This window comes from Cupressus sempervirens, chromosome 10, assembly GCF_028749045.1.
Source record: "Cupressus sempervirens isolate cs-2001-9-10 chromosome 10, ASM2874904v1, whole genome shotgun sequence".
NCBI lineage: Eukaryota > Viridiplantae > Streptophyta > Pinopsida > Cupressales > Cupressaceae > Cupressus > Cupressus sempervirens.
The window spans coordinates 189,578,853-189,598,935 of NC_143127.1; the positions used below are offsets into that span (position 1 = coordinate 189,578,853).

General features: G+C 31.9%; 1 protein-coding gene across 4 annotated transcripts in view; it reads left to right on the forward strand.

The window, feature by feature from the left end:
* The window catches only part of LOC149533279 (putative UPF0481 protein At3g02645), an 84,455-nt gene that overhangs the window by 50,580 nt on the left and 13,792 nt on the right, over positions 1-20,083 (forward strand). The window contains exon 2 of one of the 4 annotated variants that reach the window (XR_016357197.1): positions 9,561-9,920. The exons of 2 other annotated variants lie outside the window; for them this stretch is intronic. The gene's annotated coding sequence lies outside the window, so the exon portion shown is untranslated. Of the gene's footprint in view, positions 1-4,966; positions 5,400-9,560; positions 9,921-20,083 lie in introns of those variants that run through there. One more of the 4 variants, XR_016357196.1, reaches the window with a different exon arrangement.

Here is a 20,083-nt window from a genome sequence, read left to right on the forward strand (position 1 = left end):
CTCTACACGTTCCTCAACAATTGAAGTAAAACTATCTTTCTTATCCTAGGGCTTACGAATGGGTTCCATAGGTGCATTAGGGTTATGATGTTCCCTCAAACTTTCAAATGACAAACCTAAAATCACTACACTTAGAATCTAGTATACCAAAATAATAATGGACCTCCCCATTGATAATGTTGCACTATAATTTCCTTAAGAAATATATAGGAACCTTGTGATATTTATAGTGAGGGGAATCAATTACCATAAAAAATCTATCCTAGAAGTTATTTTTATGCCCTCCTTAATGCACTAGTGAACAAGGAAGCTCTTCATTTTAGTTCTAAGCATGTCCACTTCGCCTAGTTGTTTAAACAATTAACATATATCATCTTTTATAATAATAATAAAATTACATTTGCATATGATAATTTATTTGAATAAAAATAAATTTTCTCTTCTCTCTTATTATGTCATATATTAAGCTACCCATTAACTAAGACCACATGGGTCAAAATGGACTCAAGTGACTATGTTTGTAAATCCCATTAGGATAAATTTCAAAAAAAAAAATGAACCTCCTAGACAATGTTTCTAATTCAATTTTCCATCTTACTATATCATTTTTTGGGTCCCATTAAGAGGTCCTTAGATTGGTGGAGGTCGTTGAGGTTCCTATTATTTGTTTAAAGGATTTTGCATTGGAGGGTTATGTGTTGGATTCAGTGGAGGGTTTGCAGTTGATTTAGTCAAGGGTCTTCTTGTGGATTGGGTGGATGGTTTAGCACATTACTCATTCTTGAAAATAAATAATCCTATTTTAAAAAATTAATAGAAAAATATGTTAAACTTGATTTCAAATGAAAAAAAAAACTTGATTTTTATCATATAAAGTTTTTAAAAATTACTTCTTTCACATGATTTTTACTAGGAAGGTTTTTGAAACTAATTGGTCAAGAAACTAGCATCTTATTGTATATTAACAATATTGGAGGAAAGGAAAGAAGGCAAAAAACTATTTGGAATATTTAAAATGAAAAAATGGCTTTGAGTTCTAGTTTTATCATTCTTTTAACAATGTGATCATTTCATAGCTTGATATTCCTCATACATTTGTGTGTCTTTTTTTACACATTGAATTTTATTGAGCTTGAATCATGACATTTCCAAAAAAATTTTTTTTCAAGATTTTCAAGATGTTTCATTTTATTTTTTATTTAGTTCTTTCTTTGAGTGATTCCTATAATGTTCACCCTTCCAATATTGCACCTAGTGTAATCACCCTATAACATGATTTCTGAAAGAGAAGTAATCATAGTGTAATGAAAGTGATATGAAATGATAAAAGGAATCAAAATCAACTAACGAATAGTAGAGGATGTCAACTTATATATGAAAATGGACTATCTAGAATTGAGAGATCTATAATCAAGAAATGTAAATCTGCTAACCCTAAAAATATGGAAGTCTCAGGTCAAGGCTAACTTTTATGTTAGGTTGTGGTGATTGACCAGGGAAGTACTGTACACTCACCATAATTCCTCGACATGGTTTGGGGCTATTTTATTGTTTTTTTTTTGTGTGGGTGGTATGTTATAATTATTGTAGCCCTAAGTTTTTAAGTAGAAAAAATATTGTATAAAATGGCTTAAGGTTATCAATTTCATAGTGTTTGATGAGATAGTAGCTACCTACAATAGTATGGAGTAGTAAAGGATTACAGATTGTAATCAAGTTATAATCACTGGGTAAAACTATTAGACTCACTATTTGGTGGACGTAACCTAGAGATTGGGTGAACCACATTAAATCTTTGTGTCTTGTGTTCTCTTCTATGTGCTTGATTATTTTGTGATATTTGATATATTTGTATGTAATTATTATTGTGCCTCATTAATCCTAATAATTGATATCAGGACTTGGTTGTTTTTAGTTATCCTCTATATGAATGTGTCACAATTGAGTGTGAGTGACGGTAGACAAGGGTGAGTTGAAGGATGAGAAGTTTAATGGGTAGAAATTTTAGTTATGAAAAATAAAAATGGAGGACTATCTTTATTAGAAGGATTTATGGTGGTCATTGCAAGGAAAATCCAAGAAGCTGGTTGCTATGATAGATAAGGAATGGGATATTTTGGATATAAAAACACTTGGAAGTATTCATTTATGCTTGGTGCAATCGATGTCATTTAATATTACTAAAGAAAAGACAACTAAAGATTAAATGCATACCCATGCAAAGCTACATGAAAAGCCCTCTACTTCAAATAAGGTATTTTTCATGAAGCATTTATTTAATATGAATATCTAGAAAAAGGTGGATCCATTGTAGATCATTTAAACAAGTTTAATTTGGCTACCAAACAATAATCTTCTTCAAATGTTAATTTTGATGAAGAAATTAGGTCTCTTTTGATTTTGTGTTCTTTGCCTGAAAGCTAGAATGGCTTTGTAATGGCTACAGGTAATATTTTTTTGGATCTAATATCCTAAAATTTGATTATGTGATTGGTGTTAATATGAGTAAGAAAAATCATAGGAAAAGCTCAAGTCGATTTACATCAGGAAGTATTTTGAATGCACAAAGTAGAAGTAGAATGAATAATAGAGGAAACAATTTTGGAAATCATAGGAAATCAAGAAGAAAACCAAAGGGTAAGATGTCTCAATCAAGTGGATGAAGAGATTGTTGGTACTATGGGAAACTAGGGCATAACAAGAAAGATTATTAGAAATGAAATAGAAATGAGAAAAACAAACAAGAAGGTAACAAGAAGGAAAATGTGGTAAGTAATAAATCCTATGATGATGGTTCGCTTCTTTCTTTAGAAAATGTTGATGATTCATAGGTTTTAGATGTAGGGGGTTCATTTTATGCTACTCCCCATAGAGATTATTTTCTTTATTATGTCCAAGGGGATTTTGGGCTTCTTTATTTGAGGGATAATGAGCTCTATCAAATTTTTGGCAAGGGAGAAATTAAGATTAAGTTACAGAATAGGAATTTTTGGCTACTATAAGAGGTAAGATATGTTTAGGCTAAGTAGAAATTTAATTTTAGAAAGGCCATTGGCTGATGAGGATTGTATAGTTACTTTCAATAAAGAAAATTGGAAGGTTTCAAAAGGTTCCCTTGTAGTAGAAAAAGTGTGAAAGTAGGCACCTTATATCTTTGTACATGTCATCTTGTTCCTACTACTTTAATTGTTTTAGACAAAAATGAATGTTAAAGAATAATTGGTGTAGCTGAGGAGGGAGAACAAATAAATGTTGTAGATTCTAATATAGCACTATGGCACAACAAACTTGGGCACATGAGTGAAAAAAGGTATGAAATTACTTCATTCAAAGAAAGCTTTATTGAGTCTAAAATGTGTCAAAATGGATTTCTATCATAGTTGTATGTATAGAAAATGAAAGAGAGTTAGTTTTGTGAAGAGTGGGAAGGAAAAGAAAAATAAAAAATTAGAGCTTATGCATACATATGTATGGGGACTAGCTCAGGTGTCTTCCCTTGGTGGCATTCATTATTATGTTACATTAATTGATGATTCAACTAAGAAAGTATGGGTTTATTTCCTTAGAGATAAATTTGATTTATTTATAACTTATAAGAAATAGAAATGCTTGGTTGAAAATGAGACTACAACATGATTAAAATGCTTTAGATCAAATATTGGTGGCGAGTATTGTAGCAATAAATTTGAAGATTAGTGTTCCACTAGTGGTATTCATAGTTAAAAAACTATTCCAAGGACTCCACAAGAAAATGGAGTGGCTAAAGGCTTGAATAGGACAATAACAAAGGATGCAAGGAGTATGAGGTTGCATGTTGGGTTAACCTTTAAATGTGTGGACTACCTTTAAATAGAAATAGGCTTGAAGTTAAATCTAACAAACATATTTTTTTGAATATGACATTGATGAATTTGGTTATAGGCTTTGGGATTTTGTAAATCAAAAAATTATAAGACGTAGAGATGTCATATTCAATGAAAAAGTGATGTACAAATATCTATTGCAAAAGCATGAGAAGAAAGAAAATAATTATGTAGTGGTGGATGATAATCAAAAGGATGATTTTACAAGAGTACATCATGCTCCAAAACAAGCACAATAACAAATACCACACACCCTAGGAGAATGTTAGATGGTCAATATGGCTAAATAGACCTTCAAAATAATTTTCTCTAACTTTGTACTCTATTTTCTTGAGAGACAATGGTGAAATTGAATGTTATGATAAAATTGTGTAGGTGGATACATATCTAGTGGGAGTCTTCAATGACACAAAAAATGGACTCCTTACTAAAAAATTGGACTTGAGATTTATGTAAGTTACTTGTAGGTAAAAGGGCTTTACAGAATAAATGAGTTTACAAGTTTAAAGAAGATGATGGGTGTAAGAAAATATTTAAATCCAAGTTAGTTATAAAAGGATTTACACATTAAAAAAGGGCATTGATTTTGATGATATATTTTATCTTGTTAAAATGACTTCTATTCTAGTACTTTTAGTATTGTGGCTACTGAAGATTTCTATTTGGAGCATCTTGATGATAAGAAAAATAATACTTCATGGTAATTTGGATGAAGAGATATATATGGCTTGATCACAGGGATTTGAGGTCTAAGGTAAGGAGAATTTAGTGTGTAGATTGAAGAAAAGTTTATTCATTGGATTGAAGCAATCACCTCGATAATGGTAACTTAAATTTGACAGTTTTATACATGAGCATGGATGTACACTAGATGTCATTCATATCATTATGTTTATTTTTAGATGTTGAATAATGATAGCTACCTTATTTTATATTTACATATTGATGATATGCTTGTAGATGGGTCTGACATAGATGATGTTAAGAGGTTAAAATAATAGTTGGCACATTCATTTGATATGAAGGATTTGGGGGCAGCAAAAAAAATTCTTGTTATGAACATTTGAAGAGATAGGAAGAATAACAAATTGATATTAATTTAGGTTCATTATATTGAGATGGTGATGCACCCCTTCTCTATGGAGGATCCCAAAGTTGTCAACATACCTTTTCCTGGTCATTTGAAATTGACTGAGGAGACATGGTCAAAGATACAACAAGAAGAGGATAAGATGCCCAAGGTATCTTATGTTTTAGCTATAGGGAGCTTGATGTATACCATGGTATATATTATGGTAGATATTGTAGATGCAGTGGGAGTTGTTAGCAGGTATATGACCCATCCTAAGCTTGAGCATTAGAATCTAGGGTAAAAGCACAAACCTATATCACCTTTTATAAAGAAAAGGGATATCAGAATGCCACTATTCAACTTTAAGGATAAAAGAAATAGTATTTGTGTTTAGAGTTTTAAAATGATGTAAATTGATGAAATGTGTAGAATTGGATGAATTTAATGCCTATAATTTTTATAATTTTTTTGAGTAAGAATTTATTCATTTGAAGTCCCTTTTTTAATTGTAAAAAATATAGGGTGTAGTTTTCATCAAAGAAGAATATTCAAATCATTTTTTTTTGTTCTAATTTGAAAATATCTTGTAGATGACATGTATAGCTAGTGAACAAAAAAATAAATAATTTTTTCTTTTGTATATTTTTTTGTTATAAGTACTCATGTTTGGCCTTATTAGAACCCAACAATTTTTTGCTCCCATCAAAACTTCCCTATCAAATCCACATCTTTTTGAAAAAAAATACATATTCATGAATATGACTCTCTCCTTTAGATATAAATATTTATTTTAAATTTTTTTGATATCCGTTACGTTTTTTTTTCCTTTTCTTGAGGGAGCATCTTCTAAAATATTGAAATATTGACTTATAATATTTTGAAATTATAACATATTATAAGTAATCAAAACACTCAAAAATTTATATAATAATGATAATTAATCTAAGATCTATAAAAGCTTATTTTTTATTTTTGAAAAAAAAAAGAGTTTTGATAGAGAAATGAGATTTGACCAAAATAGGTTTTGGTATCCTAAAAGGTGACATAGATTTGTTTTTTTACCTTGCTATTGAATAGATTCTCTTATATTTGAGAGGAGCATTCAGTAAATGTTTACATTTTCAGATCTCTTGACTGATTTGCAAGGCTATGTTGACACAGATTTGGGAGGGGGTATTTATACTAGGAGGACTACTATAGGTTATGTATTTACTATTGGTGGAACATCAATGAGTTAAATTTCTTAGTTACAAAAGGTGAATATTTTAGCCACTATAGTTATAGAGCATGTTGTTTCTATAGAGGAAACTAGGGAGATTATATTCAATTCTTCATAGAAAAATTAGGAAAAACATAGAGGGATAATTATCTATATATATAGTTAGGGTTCCATTCATCTTTTCGAGGATTTTTCTCTGTATTCAAAGACAAAACACATACACTTATGGTACCATTTCATTGATTTAGTTTTGGATGATAGAGAGTTAAAGCTAGACAAGATACCTACAAATTATAATCAAATAGATAGTTTTACAAAGGTAGTGATGAGAGAGAATTCAAACTCTTGTTCAACTTCAATTGGTCTTCCAGACTAAATAGAATAAAGGAACAATTCATTCCATGGTGGTTTGATCCAATGGGATCCTCTTCGAATAGCTATATTGATATAGGATTAATTTCCAAGTGGGGTATTGTTGCCTACTGTGGGGTTAGATGAGTCCCAAAGAGGGATATTGTTGGTTTGTGGTGTTTGATTAGAGAATTAATGTAAAACCCACATAATTGCTATTTTTCTAAGGGTCTACGTGATGTGATTATTCTAGCCCTAATTTTTTAAGTGGCAAAAACATTGTATAAAATGGCTTAGGGTTATGGATTTCATAGTGGGTGATGAGATAGTAGCTTCTTACAGTGCTATTGAGATGTAAGGGATTATAGATTGTATAATTAGGCTGTAATCATTGAATAATAAAAATATTGGACTCATTGTTTGGTGGACGTACTCCAAGAATTGGGTAAACCATGTTAATTCTTTATGCCTTGTGTTCTCTTATGTGGACTTTATAATTTTTTGATCTCAGATATATATGCATGTAATTTTTATTTCTATCTCATTAATCCTAACATTCTAAAGTTGAGGTTAATTTTTGAGGTTTAGATGACTTGGTTGAGGATAAGGTCTACTTAGACACAATCTGCAAAAAGTTCTACAAAACCAAATCTCCAACAAAAGCTAAAATCCTAGATCTACATTTTTTTTTGAAGAACCTAAAGATCTCCTACACATGATGAAGGTAGAAACAAAATTTTGATGGGATTTTCACAAAAAAGCCCGATTTAGGAATTAGTCTTAGTTAAAATAGATATAAATATAGAAAATCTAATACATTATAGAAGTAAATCAAATAATGGACACTATCAAACCACTGTTGATGCAATTATGTTCAATATATGATCAAATATTTTAATGCAATAGCCTTAACTTGACACTAAACCAAAAGGAAATCATCTAAGAAAAACCCTAATGAAATGAAAACTTGTAATTCACCTCAATGATGTATTGAATAACTTAATTACATGAAAGTGGGTCTCCTCTTTGATGGATAACTCTACTATCTCTAATGAAAACATTTAACCTTGACCTCGAAGAGGAAAGACATGATGAATGATAAAGATCTTGGAGACTTGAAAGGTGGACATGAAAGTGTTGATATCTTTCTTTTTAAGAGACTCATTAGATTCACTTGAATTCTTGAGCATGGATTACTTCTAGTAATAATGAATGAAGAATCTAGTACATGCATAAATAATGGATGATCAAATGATGTAAATATGTCTCCTTTTATACTAATTTTGAGGATAAAAATTGAAAGAGTTAATTATGCAAGGTAGGAAAAGAATAATTTTTGTGTCATATCCTGAAACCATTTTAATTTTACCTTTGAAGTTGAGTTTCACCTCTACATCAACCTCAACCTAGATATGTTAACTTCTAGTAACAAGATCCTCAATCTAGGAAATATTAGGTGGTCAAGGGAAATCTGGAAACACATATCAAAAAGTTAGTTATATATGCATTTAAATCATGAGTTTTTTTATTTGAAGGAAAAATAGAAGTTAATATGGTTGTTAGAGTAGAAAGAGGTTAGATAATTAAATTAAAATTATTAAGACAAAATATGGGAACATGCATCTATTGGAAGGAGATTCCAAATGATTCTTGATATTCTAGATTGATTACAATTGACCTTGGCATAAAATGACGTGTCATGTTAATTTTGACAACTTGGTGAGGATCAATTCTTCACAAGCTATTAGAGTTATATCAAGACTATGAAAACAAAATCATATTATTTGAAAAGGATTTTAAGAAGGAAAGAACAAGAGAAAAAAATTCAAAGAAAAAGATCATTCATTTATCATTTTCCTTGATCTTCTGCATACTAACATATATGCTCCCATAAGAACAAGAGGTTTTCATGGTGAAAGGTATTTCATGTTATTTATTCATGATTATTCTAGATTCACTTGGGTTTCTTTTATAAGAGAAAAACATGAGGCATTTTAAAACTTGAATATTTTCTTGGATAAAGTAGAAAATAAAGGTAAGAAGAAGATTAAACATTTGGTATTTGATAAAGATGGAGAATTTATTTATAATGAGTTTGAAGGGTAGTATGAAAAGTATATAATTAGAAGAGAATTATTTGTAGCTAGAGCACAACCAAAATTTGGTGTTATTGAAAGGATGAATAAGAAAATTTAAGAAGTGGTAATAACTTAGATGGAAGAGGTAAATTGGAAGGAAGTTGTGTACACTATTGTGTACACCTTGAATAAACTTCTATACAATAAAACATACTTTAAAAAAAATTATGAAATATGGCATGGAAGAGTATTGATTGTATAAAATTTAAGGATATTTGGAAATAAATACAATATCAAAGGAGATGAAGACAATATAACAAAGTTTGTAATAAGTTTTGATGACGGCATATTTCTAAGTTAGTCCTCCAAAATTAATACATATTTATGTTATAAAAAGGATAAACATGGCTGTTGAGAATGAAAATGTGGAGTTTGTTGAATATTTTCAAACAAAATATAAGAGGTTTGTTTATTATGTGTTAGCTATAGAAGAAAGGAAAGATGCATAGAAGAAGGAAGAAGAACAATACAGAGTGACACATGTTTATACTAGTAAGACACATAGGTATGTATAGAGATGTCATTCTAAGAAATACATTATGTGACAAGAGAAGGGGGGCTTTCATTTGAAGTAAGGTGGGAAAAGAATAATATTTGTAGTATTTTATTTTGGAAATTAAACTAATATCAATAGAACAAATGAGTAATGATCAAAGTTGGATAGCAGAAATTAAAGAACTAAATTAGATTGAGAATAGACTTTGGAACCTATTTATTTATTCAAACACAAGAGTATGATTAGAATTAAATGAACTTTTTGGGAATTCATTAGATGAGAATAGATGAGTGGCAGGGAAAAATGCTATAATTGACTACAAAGACCCTTATAAGAAGTTAGGAATTTATTTTTGTGATACTTATTCACCTATTCCATGAATGGAATACATCAAAATGTTTTTTACATTTATTCCTTTCAGAAATTTCTCAATCTATCAAATGGATGCCAAACTGGTCTTTCTAAGTGGTGAGTTGAAGGAAGAGGTATACATTGAAAAAATTGAAGGTTTTACCTTGGAGATCGGTGTAGATGCAGTTTGTCAAATGAAGAAAGAATGTTATGTATTGGATAGAGTGTTTTGATCATGGTACATATATTTTTACTTATATTTGATGAATTAGGATTTCAAAAAAGGTTGGGCTAAAAGAAACCTATACTTCAAAATTGATACCGACATAATCTTTATTTTAGTTGTGTATGTTGATGATATTATCTTTAGAGGAAAGGGTGATATGTGAAAGAAGCTCACTAATGATATGCATAAATAGTTTGAGATGTATATGTTTCGAGTGTTAAAATTCTTTCTTGGGTTACATATGAAAAAATATATCAAATTCATATTTCTTTCTCAATGCAAGAATGTGAAGAAGATTTTGAAGAATTTTGCAATGGAGAACTCAAAATCCATTAGAAATTGTATTGTTATAAACTCTAGGTTAACAAAAGAAGATGATTCACTAAAGGTTGATATGACAAAGTATATATTTATCATTGGAATTCTATTTTATTTATAGACATCTAGAGCTAATATCATGCATGGAATTGGCATCCAGATTTCATCTAAAACTAAAAGAATCACTTCTTATGCCTATGAAAATGATCTTTGAGTATCTAAAGCGGATTGAGGTTTATAGCTTTGACTATCCAAAATGATTAGATTGTAAATGAAACACAAACATGGCTTTTCATTGGAAAGGATCTATGTATGAACAAAAGAGTACTTGTGGAGGAGTAATATTTTTTGGTTATTGATTAATTTCTTTGTATAGGAAAAATAATCATTTTTAGTAAATTTTTTTTGTAAATTAGAATATTTGGTTGCATCCTTCTGTTGTGTGTAGATACCATACCATGAATAAAACCTTGAAAAATATTGGAATCAATTTTCTTGAACTAACATTCATAATGTGTGATAATACAATTTCTATTAGCTTATCATAGAATAATGTAATGCATTACAAAATAAAGCATAGTGATATTAGGTATCACTTTACCAAAGAGAAGCTTAAAGTAGAAGAAGTCTTGTTGGAGTATGTATCCACAAAGGTCTACATAGTAGACATAGTCATTAAAACTTTTTGCAAAGATACTTTTGAGTATCTTCTTGGGAAATTAGGAACTATGAAACTTTCTTGTGCTTGCTAATGGATTTCATTGTGTGTATTAATCTAGTATTATTTAATTCACATGTTTCTAGGTTAGTGTTGGGGAGTTGCATTACATGGGGAGTAGTGTGTAGAAATGAGGGGAGCAATTTTGGTTTATTTTGTTCCTAGCCCCTTGTCATTTTTGTCAATAGTGAAGAAATTTAAAGAGATTTATTCCAAAATATAACTCTCTTTTCATTTTTATGGATGCATTTTTTTTTATATTAAAAGAATTTAAAAATGGACAATTGACCCAAATGAACAAAGTAATTACAAGATCATTATCAAGAGAAAAAAAACTAGCCACCCATAATAAATATAAAAATACAATGCTATGGAATGATTTAGAATCCAATTATCTAACCACCTAAAATAGTAACTAGTACTAAAATAGTAAATAGTAGAAACTATACTATCAATAGTATTAACCATTTTCTTAAAAGTACAAATATTCATATCAGCCACATAATGCCTAAACTTAACAATATAAAAAAAGAGCCACACAATGAGGTCAAACCCCCATTCCTTCTTCTCCTCTAGGGGGGTTGGTTTTGACAGGAGCAAATCTAGCTAGTCCTATGTAAAGAACTTGTAGAGCCTCTAGAAGTTTTCATCATCCTCCTCTACTTTTACATCTACCTTCTTCTACTGGAAGAGCCCGAGGGTGGTAGCCACAACATGCATGGTTTTAACCAAAAAAAAATCCAAGGTTTTTCACCTTAGGTGTAGCCTCAACACCATTTTCCTTAGATTCTCCATCTCAACCCATAGGTTCTTTATCTCAACTTAAACTTGCACAAATGCAATATTTTCCAAATTGGGGGAAGGAAGGTGTCTAGGACTAGAGTGATGGTGTGGGCATGGGGGAAATAGGATAATTCTCCTTGAGTTTCCTAAGAGGAGAAGTGGTGGTCATGGAGGAGCTATCACTAGAACATAGAACCTCATTCTTATTTGTGTGATCCACCTTGTCCACACTAAAACTAGCTAAAATGTGAGATATATGTTTATCCAAATAAAATTCCTCCATCTTTGGAGGTGACTTAGTAATATTTTCCTCCGCATCATCATTAATGTAATAGAACTTCCTAGGTTTCTATTTTTTCCTTACATTTCTCCCTTCCTCCCTACATCATTTATACTCAAATTCAAAATCCACCTCTTCAAGGATCTCTTTTTTTCACTCTATTTTTCTTATTGGGATTTGAGGAAATTTTATGAGAACATCTCCTACCCCTAGTTAATTCCATCTTAGCCTCAGCCAAATTAACAACTAGCTCAAATTTAGCTATTAGTTGGGAAAATGACATAGTGAGATGATCCTTAATTTTGGGGCCACTAGAGGAGGGGGGTCTTGAGAAACATCAAGGGTGTTGGGAATGTAGGTCAACATAGCCACAAGATAGGTGTATGCTATTAGGCTATAATGCAACAATATTGTGGAGTGGACACATAGCCTCGTAAAAGTTGTACAAGTGAAAGACAAGACCTTGGTGAAGGATACTATAATTGTTTCCTTCCTCTTTACACTTTCTAACATCTCTAACTGATCCTCCAAGGTCATTAATTAAGAACAAAAAGTAAATATCATTATGGTAGTGGAAATAGCTTAGTAGAGGGAAATGGTAGTAATACCTCACATTGAAATGACCCTCCAAGTTAAAATAAATTATGATCACACAATAGACATCATCCCATGACCCTATTATCATTTATCTAGTGAAACCACCTCTCATGAAAAGTGGCTCATCATCGGCCTTGAAGAACCATTTCATACTTGTTTCATCTGTAACCTTGGTAACACCTTTCAATTTTGTTCCCTCCAAAGATAGTCTAGTCACCATGAATATAATTTTTCAGTTAATGTCAAATTTGTTACCATATATAGTAACCTTACAATCCTTGTAGGTATTCACCAATTGTATGGACACCATCTTGTAAAAAACTACTATGACCTCCATGAAATGTAGGAACCCACCCTATGTAATGGACATCCAAGTGTAGGAATTTTTGTGGCATTCATCTTCAATGTTTCATGGCTTGATTCTACCCATGTCACACTACATGTCAACCTATAATCGAAGCACCTTAATTTTATCCTTTGTAAAATCATTTGGTTAATTGTAAAAAAAAACCAAAAAAATCTCTTGCAAATATATTGTTTGTTAAAATGATATTTTTTCTAGTGGGGGCAGCAAAGAGAATGTATTTCTAGAGTGTTCTTTCACCAAAATTATTATTCTAACTTAAGTTATTGGAAATCATATGATAAAATCACTCCAACACATAAGGTCAATTAATGAAATGAACCCTTCCATAAATGGAGTGATCTTGGGAATCATCAAAATAATGATAAAGAGGAATTTTGAAGTCATCATTAAAGTACCATCTACAATCATAATTGATGACATAGATGAAAATATTTCTAAAATATATAAGGTAATAAATCCATAACAAAATTTGGACAATATAATAATAACTAGACATGATATTACTCCTATTGATATCATCACATAGAGTCCAGATGCAAGAGGCACCACTAGGTTAGCTAGATAAAATTTCAAGACTCATCATCACTCATCTGGTTAGGTGTATCTCCATTCTTAATAAAAATTTTAATGTCCATAGGGAGGGCCATTAGTTGTGCCCAATACCATAATTTATTTGGCTCCATTCCCAAACCTACCAATTTGTTTTCCACCCTTTTTCCTTCCTAGTACATGCGTTGGACTCTATTTTCCTTAGTTATTTCAAAGAAAAGAAAAACATATGCTATCACACTTGTCATCACCGAATCCATAATTGGCTAGTAATTGATATTTGCAATCATAAGTTTAGAGCCTCCCTTTACTAGGATCTTGTATTTTCCAAGAGAGGCCCTAAACTTGAGGCCTTAGAAAAGGGCCAAGGCTTTTTCCTATTAGAAAAGTTGATGCAAAAGTTACCAGAATAGGCTAGAATAAACTTTCCTCCCCATCTCAAACTATCCCACCTCCTAGAACTAACCCTCCTTTTGTCACACCATAAAAATTTAGCTTGAGCTAACCACCACAGGAGATGAAAATGTGTGTTTGAATGATCAAATAGCTTTGAGTTATCAAACTAATTAGAAGCTTTAAGGATTTTGCATTACATTTTAGCCTGAAAATCCCAAGGGGAGGGAAGTATGGTTGGCTTCTTCTAAGTAGAAACCATGAAGTTCTCCTAATCATAATATGTTGTGCATATGTGTATCTATCCCTAAAGATTCTATTATTCCTTTCCTTCCAAACATTATAACAGAAATATAGGGGTATCAACTCCCAAAGAAGCTAGGTAGGTGGGTTAGAAGATGAGATCAAAAGTAAAAAACAAAGTGATGTATGTTATTCCAAAACTCCCAAGAGAGGTGTAATTGTTTTAACAGTGATGCCCAAATGTAGGACACATATGGTAGGTGACAAAGAGGTGATAGATATCTTCCTCAACTTATTTTCATAGAATACATCTATTAGGGAATTAGAAGAATCTCCTTCTTAAATCATCATTAGATAGGATTCTCTCATAAAGTGTAGACCACCCAAATAAGTTAATTTTGGGAGTGAGTCGTTGAATCTAGACCTTATCCCAATATAGTATGGAAACCTCTTTATCAACCAATAGTAGATAAGATGAAGAGAGAGATAAATCACCTGACTTGATTCTATCTTGATTGATTCTATTTTGAGAAGGTGTAGTAGGGATTCTAAAGAGGTTAATAAGTTCTTATAAATCCTTGATTAATATCAGGTGTCAGGGAGGCTCCATCTAGTTAATTTTAAGCATTTCCAATTATAGGAGTGGGTAATATTTCCACAGACTAATTAAGCAAAGTTAACATCTAATTCATGCATGATATCAAATATATATATATATATATATATATAAAGATAAGAGGCTTACACCTGATCCACTTATTCTAATAGAGTCTAATTTTGTCACCCTGACAAAACTAGCATCCCAAAACCCATTAAAAGGAGGTATAATTTCTTATCACATTGTTCCAAGTTATAAAGGCATAGGGAAGGTCTCTTTCCAATTAGTAGAAGGTGAAGAAGGAATCAACGAAGTACTTGGAATTCAAAATCTACTACTAATATCCCAAACTTTCGCCAACCTCCAACGAATTTTATCTAAGAGTTCTTTATTGAGACCACCCACTTTTCTAACTCCTAAACAACCTAGGATTTTAGGTTTACACATAGTATTTCAATTAACTAGACTATTCATATATTTCTCTTCCAAAATAGTCCAAAAGAGGTTCCTCTATATGTTCTCTAGAACCAAGGCCATAGAACACGATATTTTCAAAACAAAGAGGAAGTAGACAAGGATGCCATGAAATGAAGTATAAAGAAGTTGGACTTTACCCACAGTACTAAGGACATTCCCCTTCCACCTTGCCAACTTACTCTGTAGCCTTTTTAGATTAGAATTACAAAATTGTTAACTAACCTACTATACCATTAGAGAAAGCCCCAACTAGGAATCTAGTAAGGAAGTTTCTTGAAAAACTAGAATACAAGTAACATGGGTTTGTAAGGATGTCTCCCTATTTAAAAATAATAATTTAGTTTTATCAAAGTTTATATTTTGACTAGAAACAATATCATAATGATCCAAGAGGTTCTTCCAATTCCTAGCTTCAATAGTAGAGTGAAGCCCAAATAGAATGGCATCATCAATGAATTTTTGTATGACTTCTAGAGAGAGGGACATGGAGAGTTTAATCCCTTGAATGGTACCATCATCCATTTTGGTTCAATAAATTTTCTTCCCTGAACCTTCACCACCATGATGAAGAGGCGTCGAGAGAGAATATCACCTAGATGAAGACCTCTCCTAGAAGTATAAAAGCTCCAAGGCATGCCATTAACAATAACAGAAAAATAGATAAACCTAATCATTACATGAATCAGCTCAATAACCTACCTACTAAAGAAAATATTAGACATAACAAAAATCATGAAATCCCACTTGACTAGATCATTGGCTTTAGAGATTTGCAACTTGAGAACCATATTAGGCCTTTTTCTTTAATGCATAGAATGGATTTTCTCGAATTTTCTCATGATTTTAGATAGAAGCATCTAACATTTGGTGACCTAAAAATAAAATCTTTTTGAGATGAGCTTATAAACTTGTGCAAGAAATCCTTTATATGATTTATGAGAATATTAGAGAAGACCTTATACACTATGTTACACATGCTGGTGGGTTTGAAGTATTCAAGGGACTTAGGCTCCTATATTTTAGCCACTAGAATAATAAATATATCCTTTAGGATTCTCAAGAATTTACCAGCTCTAATAAATTCCTTTGCATCTTTGGTGAGATCACTATTCATAAGGTCCCAAAAAAATTGGAGAATGCAAGGGCGAAATCATCAACTCCAAAAGCCTTCTAAGCCTTCATATACAACACTTTCTGCTTCTCTTCCTTAATAAAAAGGTGAACAATATTCTCATTGTTAGTGTCATTAAACATAATTATGATGGCCCTAATGAAATGATCCCTCACCTCTAAATCTATGTTTACATTCTGTTTAGCCAAAGTATCTTAGAAAAACTAGGCTACCCATCCTCCCTGGGCCTAAAGTTTAGATAGGGAGATGTTATTACCATTTAGGAGGGTTGTAATAATGTTCATCTTTCAATTGGAAGAATCTAACTTGTGGAAGAAGAAAGTATTCATATCTCCCTTCATTATCCAGGGGAATCTAGACCATTGCTTCCATAAAATTTCCTCCCTAGTAGTCTTTTCCTTCATTCCCCTCCCCCCCAAACATTATTGTTAATCATTGATTCCCTAGCTTCCATACTCACTTGCAAACATTTTGTATTTCCTTCAATGACCTCCTCTGTTTTGTAGATATTCCCAAAGAAATATTTTCTGCTCTTATTAGCCTCTATATTTTGACATTTTCCAATCTCTTTGCCAATGTGAGCATGGTTGTTCCTTCTAGTTGGATATGCCACCACTCAAAAACATAGTTAGGGGTTCTTCCAATCAAGGAGAATAAGGGAGTGTTCTGAGGTCATACAACAAAGAGAATGAAAGGTTGACGAGGATGAGTTGTCCAAAGTCACTGAGTATAGAAATCTATCCAATTTGACCTGCATAAGGCCATGGCCCTTCCTATTATTAGATCAAGTGAACATGGAGCTCATGAGCTCAACATTAGTTAGGTTATTCCTATTATTGAAATTAGCCAAATGTATAATAATATCATTAAATCCCATTGATCCTACAACCTTCTTAGAGTGATAGAGTGGCATATTAAAGTCTCAAATACAAAATCATCACATTACCAATAGTGGTTAAAAAATTAGTCAAATCCTTTGTAACCAAAACCTTCCCATCTTGGGAGTTCAAAGCATATGTATTAAGGATAGCCAAGAGAGATCAATATACTTCAACATAATAGTCAGATAGTTATGTGGAAAAGAAATAACTTTGTCTAAAAAACATACTTGAATTCCACAATATAGCTATGCTTTAGAAGCCCCATTAGATCCTAAATAATGAATTTTTCTCCTAACCAAAGGCCATTCACAATATGAGAAGAGTTATCACACTTAATTTTAACTTCTCAAAGGAGATGGATATCAACTTTATTGCATACAATAATTTTTTCAACTATGAACTATTTTTGTGGGTTATTTAGATGCCTTATATTCTAGGAAAGGGCATTCATTTATTCCTTTACCTTTGGTATAATCCTAAGTTTAACTACCTTCCATCAATAATCTTCATCTTTGTAGCCTTTGTTGTAGTCATTCTACCATTAGGTCTTTCAACCTTAACTCTACTACCAACTTCCACCTTCATGTTCCCCTATGTCCTGTGTGGTTCTTCTCACCCTCCATTTCTATTAGAATTATGTGCCTCCAGTGAGACACAATCATGGGAATTATTGTTCGATTATGCCAACCAAACAAGAGCTATGAGAGCCAAAGATTGAGTCCCCTTCAGAGTTGTTTGATAGGTCCATTCATCCCTAGTATAACCAATTTTGAAATTCTTCTCCTTCCTTCACATTTATGTCAAGAAACACTCCTATGGGTTGGTCAAGAATTTCTCCTTCCTCTAATAGAGTGTCCCTCAAACCTTCCAAGGTAGAATCCTTTAGGGTTAACAAGATATAATTGATCTACTTAAAAAATGGATAGCCTTCCATACCCATCAGAATGACCTTTGTCTCTTGTTGCACCACCACAAGGGCTCCAATAGAAGAAGATAGCACCTCCTTACCATCAACAGTAGAGACACCATGGGATGACACCTTTCCCTTTTCTTTCTAAATTGATGCATTATAGTTTTGTTCTAGGTGACTGTATTCCAAGTACCATTGAAAAAAGAGAAACAAAGATTGAGACTTCTTTTCCCACTTCAATTTGAAGGAGATGTGTTGGAATTACAATTAAACTTCTAAGAGAGGGCGGGGTGGGAGGGGGGGTGTGTGAATCAGTAGTTTAAACTTGGACCCATAAAACTTTCACCACACATCCATCTGATTAATTCAATGAGTAAATTAAAATAACATGTAAAGCATATACATCTAAATCATGTAAACACATAAGAAATCATACAGATATGGCACTAGATATGATTACCTAGAAACCCTCCAATGAGAAGACAAAACTGGGGTAGGGATGACACCCACAAATCTTTACTACTACAGTAGTAAAGTGTATCTAATAAAGGTTGTAATATTTTGATCATGAGTCATGATCTACCCTATGAAAAGTTTGCCCTATTAAAGCCTTACAAAAACTATTATGTCTCACCTTGTTAGAGGATTTCAACACCTTGTTAGAAGTGTGTAAGCACCCTCTTAAAGGATTTCATATAGCCTTTTAAGACTACTTTGTTAAGAGATTCTAACTAAAATCACCTATTAGAATGTCTTAGCATTGATCTTGTGGTTAGCACTTGATTGCTAGATAATAGATCACCTCTAAAAAATGTCTTCTTCATCCTTCCTAATCAAATGTCTCATTGTTGTATCCTTTTCTCTATCTTCTATTTTGGTCTAACTGATTCTGCAATATAGCTTTACTTCATAACTTCTAAGCCACCATGAATGATTTGTTTGCACATGCAAACTTCTCTTTTTGCCCCTTCAATTCCTTACACACTCATAGAGAGTTTAGAGTTTTTTCCTCCTTAAGAAGACTTAGTGACTTATGGTTAGGTATGAATATACAATTGACATTCATCCATTTTGCCACTTATTCTTACCATTTTTTGATTGGCTGCATGTAATTGCATAGGGAATCCAACTAGAAATTCGTCATTATCTCTAAAATATCATAATTCAATCTTAAGTCAGCTCAAAAATGGTTTACAGATTTGTTTGTGTCATTACAAACAAATATTTCAAAATTGTGTCACTCAGCATCTGAAGTCTTTGGTGCTCAATATACACTAATCATTTTGTTGTGACTTAGCTCTTGTATTGCTTGGCATCCACTGTTTACTCGGCTCTTGTGTCACTTGGCATATACTATCTACTCAGCACTTGAGTGACTTAGCACATGAGTGGCTTGACACTTACCATGACTTGGCATGGTCTATGGTTTTCTCAATATATGTTACTTGTTCTACATGTACTAAGTAAATAACTTAAGTGTATTGACACTCACTTGTTAAAACCAATCTAAGATCAACAATCTCCCCATTTGACATGGGTGTCAAAAAAACTTGAGTATACATTATTATCCTTAATCTTACAAGCATAACATATCTCAACTCATCTTATATACAAAACTTCAAAATTTCAAAATTTTGTAATCACGTAAATACGTTAAAATTTGATATCTCCCCTTGATTTGATGTGTCTTTTCTATATTAAAATTTGGTACTCATGCTGAGTAAATGTGTCTCTACTAATACATTTTGACTTCATATTGTTTTGTTAATACTTTTTCATCTATTACTTCTATGTTTTGATGTTTCTCTATCTTTAATTGTTCTCCCCCATTCTCTTATTTCATTCTCATTCTCTCCCTTATTTCTTATTCTCTGTCAAAAATATGTCTCCCCCTTTTTATCTGATTCTCCCCTTTTTTCTTTCTCTCCCCCTATTTGACACTTATGTCAATGGGCTATACACTTATTATCTATTTGTCTAGAAAGGATTTATGGACATCTAATATCATCTTGAGAGCTACATCACAATTCTCACATGCTACATCCAATGACTTGATTTGGATTGCAAACTTAGAAACAAGGTGGACTAGACCATCTAAGGTAGAAAGATTGGGGTCTTTCT